Source organism: Octodon degus, unplaced genomic scaffold (genome assembly GCF_000260255.1).
Source record: "Octodon degus isolate 3935 unplaced genomic scaffold, OctDeg1.0 scaffold00013, whole genome shotgun sequence".
Taxonomy (NCBI): domain Eukaryota; kingdom Metazoa; phylum Chordata; class Mammalia; order Rodentia; family Octodontidae; genus Octodon; species Octodon degus.
In genome coordinates, this window is record NW_004524589.1 from 17,187,731 (window position 1) to 17,193,492 (window position 5,762).

Sequence of the window (5,762 nt, forward strand, 5' to 3'; positions counted from 1 at the left end):
CTGAGCTGTCTTGCCTGCTCATATATTGCTTTGTTTTTTGTCTGTTCTTGTTGTTTTACTCTTAAAAGAAAAGAACACAATAAAAACAATACCCATATCTGGCAAGTTGACAGAGTATGACCACCATGAATTCAGGTTGGCTTTTCAATTCTCAGAGTCTCTGTGAAAGTCCTGGAGACAGAAGGTAGGTACTGATGCACTTCCCAGAGATTTGGGGTTCACTTTCACCTTCAGTCCTTTAAAGGAAGGTGATACGATTAGAATATAAAAGTGAACTTATGAAGCTGTTTCATTCACCTAGCTCATTACCAAAATGAGTCTGGACTTGAAATAAATGTTTCCACCCCTTGGCATCATGATGGTGCCAACAGGCTAGAATCAGTGGCCCTTGCTCTTGGATGGACACTGGGACTACATGGTAAATCCAAAAGACATCTAAGCCTGGGGCCAGGAAGACCAATTATATCAGCATCTCCAGGAAGCAGGGTCCTGGCACCAGTACTTTTGAAACTCTCTTCAGGTAATTAGAATGTTTAGTAGAGTTGAGAATGACTTCCTTAGCTGCAAATTACTATTATCTAACAGCAAAAAGTAGTTTCCACTTACTTGCCACCTGCCTTAGTCAGCTACACTTATTACTCAGGAAGTTAAGATTTTAAGCACAAAAGATATTTAATCTACAGAATGATGTCAATTTATTTGATCTTCCAAGGTTAAATTATAGGACAAAAATCACAAACTGAGGCTTTCTATTACATCACAGCATAAACATTGTTCTTAGTTCACTCATGCACCAGAGTATTTGTAAGGCAGGGATCGCCTAGATGTCTTCAACTCTGCTGCTGTTTTCATGCTAAGCCAGGGAGTGTAGTCCTTTTTAGAGGAGGCTTTCTGTGCGCTGTAAGATATTCAGTGTCATTCCCAACTTCTATTCACCTGATGCCACAAGCACTCCCATCCCCCAGTGGTGACAACTAAAGCCAGACATAAAAACATTATCTGCATCCAGGTATTTGCTTTTAAAAGGAGAGGTAGAAAAAGGAGAAAGTAGACAAACAGTAATCCTGGGGGTTAATCCATTACAGTCAAAACCGCTGTCAAGATAAGTAAAATTTCTAGTCTAGCCATCCTTGACAGCTACTTCCTCCTAAGGATCTTTTCTTTTTCATTGTGACTATCAATGGTTTTAAGGAATGCAACTGTCTGTAACTCAAACGAGGTGTCAAATTAGGGGCCGGTTAAAACTCCAGGCATGGTCTGGAAAAAAGACATTAAAATATGTGAACGTATCCAGGGTTTTGGATTTTCATAATTTCATGTGACTCTGTTTCTCACTTTTTCTTCTTTAATTTGTGAATGATAAACATGTAGAATATTAAAACAATCATTCCATGATGCTCCAAACCATATTTCAACATGACTGATTATTTCACGTGGGAAACTACACTGGTTAAGCTCCATTTCTATGAAATCCATCAGAAAGCAGAAAAGAATTTTGTGGTAAAAATTTCTGTGACTGTGCTATACATAAAGGCAAAACCAATGTCTTTTCAATATAAATGGCTTTATCTTGAGATATTAAATTTTTTTTAAATTCTCTAGAATAGTTGCAATGTAATATTACAAAGAAATATAAATGGGTCGAGTGGTACTTTAAGAGATCAACTGGTTCCAATTTGAGCCAAGAAAGATCTAAATATATATAGTTCAATAATCTATCATTCTTATTGTTAATTTCAGCGTTATTCTACTTTCAGATGTTTATGGGATGCTTCCCTCTGGCTGAAGAAATTTAAGTTAGATTTGTAGCTATGTGAAAAGAAAAGTCATTAATGTATAATTTGGTTTTGACTATTCCATTGCTTTAGGGTTTAAGCAAACAAGCACTATACTTTTATAGTATTGGAGAAAACTCTAGGCTTTGTGTAACAGTCTCAATAGGAAAGCTCAGCTAAGAACAGTCCTGCCATGACAGAAGAATTTAAATTTACTTCTTGGGCTATGAAATAATCTTTCTCCTGTCTTTCAACTAAAAGTGGACACTTCCATTTCATATATACGTTTATATCCTCCAAATTCCATATAAAACATTAGCACCAACCCAGGCTATCGATGAACTGAGACTCACAAAGTGATTTACTTGACTTTTCAGAATGCTGGGCAATGAATGGTTTATGAATTTTTTAGGGGAACAAGGAGAGTTTCTTTGTTGTCTTGACCCACGGCGATGATGAATTTAGGCAAATGAGTCCTCGTGAACATGTTCTGTTACTTTCTAAGTTTAATATGTCCACGTTTTTTATTTTCTACTGTTAAACATTTCTTAATGTATAGATTTATTACCTATTGTTTTAAGGAAAAGCATGCCATAAGTGTTCCTTTGCAACAGCCTAAAGCCTCACCAGAAGGCCATAAAATTACTTAGCACAATAAATCAATGTCTTAACAAAGAAATCTATCCTAGTACAATTTTATTATTTCTCTAAAAAAACTTCTACAAGTTTACTCTTAGGACATTTGAGCTCAGTGGATTAAGTGCCTGCTTAGGCAAGCACAGGGGCCATGGTTTCATCCCCAGCACCCCATGCCATGCCGGCCCCCACCCAGTCCAGGCCTGGTGGTGCACACCTGGAATCCCAGCACGGAGGAGGCTGAAACAGGAGGATCCTTATGAGTCTGAGCTGTGTAGTGAGACCCTGTACCAAATACATTTAAAAAAGAACAAAAAGACATTTGAATATAATTTTTATGCTTTTTTTTCTCTTTAGAATGAAAAGCTTCTGGCCAGCCAGGTAGCTCAGCAGACTAAAGCCCCTGCTTTGGCAAAGCAAAGCAGCTGGGGTTCCAACCCTGGCCTGCTATGTGGGTCCCATCCCCAGGGGAGTGCTGAGGCAGTAACTGAGAAGAGACGTGGTGATGTGTGCCTGTAACCCCAGCACTTGGGAAGCTGAAAACAGGAGGATCACTACGAGTCCAGTCTCCATAGTGAGGCCCTGTATACCTTGTAGACCCTGTCTTAAATTCATTTTTAAAAAGAATGAAAAGCTTCATATGTAAAATGAATGAAAAATCAATACATCTTAAAGTAGTTTGAGTTTTTCCCCCTATAAATTTTGCTAAATTCTCAGCTAAAAGCAGTGAGTCTCTTATGAGAGAAAGGAGCTCAAATACAGAGCATCGAAGAGAACTGTCTGGTCCGATAAGCTTTCGTGGGGTCCTTCGCATTCCAGGAATCTGTCTGGAAGCCATCTCTCTTCCCAAATTCCCAGACACTGAAAGGTCTGGGCGCGCTCCTTCCTGGGTTTGTGTGGAATTGCATTTTCATTCTCAGTAATGTTTCCCATGTCTATTCTCAGTTTGCAAACGTAGCCCCTTTTCTAACAGAAAGAAATCTTTCGAAGTTTGAATTTTGTCTCTGACATGACCATCACTGCAGGAAGACACAATCCCCAATGGTCACGGGAACTGAAGGGGCAAAGAGCTGCTCTGGGATGAGTGGCCACGGGGCTCCCTCTCCGGACGGACCCGTGCTGGACTAGCCCGTGAGACACCGCAGTTGCGCTGTGGCACTCACTAAGTGCGAGGAGATGGCACATGAGCCATGCCGATTGCCAGTAGTGGGAGTTGTTACTTTTTACTCTAAACACAGTTAGTTGAGTTTACTGGGTACTGAACTCAGGGCTTTTGCACTAAGCAACATCCCTAGCTCCCCATTTCTTTATTTAGAGGTAATTTCCAGTACCATCTCCTTTCTGTGTCCTTGCACAGCATTTCTCTCCGTGTGCACAGTCCTGGGGTCTCTTCTGCTTCTTGTTTGGTTCCCATTCCTATTTAGCAAATGTTCTACTCTCATGACCTCAGGATCCCTATCTCCAAACAGAGCGTAAGGGCTTTAGCGTATGAATTTTGGGGGCACATTTCAGCTCCTAATAATTATCTTGGAAAGATAATTTCTGTTGGTGGGAGGCTCGTGTCTTAGAAACTAGGGAAGATCAGGTCAATCTTACCTCTAGTTAAGCTTAACCATGGCCCCACAGATGAACACAGTACCGGACATGCTAAGGGAGGCTAAGGCACAGCAGAGCCTTTTCTCTAAGCTACTTAGTGAAGGTGACATAGAGAATGCTGAGGGAGTAGACAACACTTACTAAACTTATCACCAAGCGGTTGCTAAAGCCACTGATGTTCAGCATGGGCCATCAACTGGATATTATTTAAATATGTATATCTTTTACTAAACATGTGGTGAAAATTTATATACATTAACGTAACTAACTTGAACAGCTTTAGAAACTTAGATGTCACGTCTTTTGTTTTTTAGGGGAGGTTTAATTTTTTGGTTTTGGTGCTGAGGACCAAACCCAGGGCTTCCCAGCTTGCTAGGTGAGCATTCTACTGCTGAGCCAAATCCCCAGCCCCTCATGTCTTTCATTGAATACCAAAGTAAGTCTAATGTTGGAAAGATGCCTGCTTTCCACATCATTAGATATAGTTAGGGAGCACTTCCTCGAAGAAAACAAAATCTTAATTAAGCAATGAGTAAGAAAAGGCAAATAGCATTAATTTAGGTAGAAAATTATGATAAAAAAATCAAATGAGTAAATTTTAAAATCCTATGGAAGTTCTTTCTCCTTTGGAAATATGATTTTCTTCAAACCATAATTGATAGTGTCTCCTTGGAAACAATCCTAAGAGACTGTTGATTTACTGGAAATCATGAAGTTTAAACTTAAATTATAGTAATGTGCTGCCTCTTTCTATTAAAGCCAGTGTTGCTAGTAAAGAAAACCTAATTATCTATCCTGTGATAGGCTGCATCTGAAGAAAAGATGCTCCAGGTCACAAGTGTGGGCTGGGAAAGGTAAGTGCCCATTTATCAGTACATATTTGTTGTGGTTTGGATCTAGAATGTTCCACTGAACTCTCATGAACTCATTGGAGGAGCTGTTGGAGGGTGGTTGAATTGTGGGTGTGTTCACCCTGGTCAGTCAGATGTGTCTACCAGTGAGTTCAGAGGCTGCGCCTGCCATGGAAGGCTGGGCCTGGTCAGAAGTGGTGCGTCCCTGGGGACGTGACCTGCCACTCTGGGCCTCTCCTTCAGGCTCCTTCCCTGGGCGCTGTGACATGAACAGCGTCCCTCCACCAGATCCTACCAGGATATAGTTTCTGCCCAGAGCCTTCTAACCAGGAACTGAAACCCCTGAAACTGTGTGCCAAAATAAACTTCTTTAAACTGGGGGTGTCAGGTAATTTGCCACAATGATAAAGAGTGATTTAGAAAATATTGAATTTTAGTTATTTATTTTGAAATTTAGTTATTTATTTTGGGGGTAGTTAGGTAGATGTACTCTGCATTCAAAAGAGACAAAGTTAGTATCTTAGGCCAGTAAAGGTGTGGGGGAAATCCCATAAGCTCACATCGTGAGGCTCGGGTTGGGGGCCAACTAGAGGAAGCCAGTTTTGCCTCCCATGTAATACCCTAGCTGGCAGTACTGTTGGCTGATGCTTAAAACCTAGTAAGAGAAACTTCCTTCTCTTTGAAAACCCCACCTTTAAAAAAAATTATAGCATACCAGGCATTGTCCTAAAGGCTTTAGAGATAAGAAAGTGAAATATACTCAGTTCCAAGGGATTCACAATCCACTAAGGGAAATCCATACAGATGTCACGACTCACCACGATGTAACTTATTAGATAAGAGATTCAGGAATCACTTAGGAGCACAGGCGGAAACGAATGTATAGACACCTGAGATAACAGAA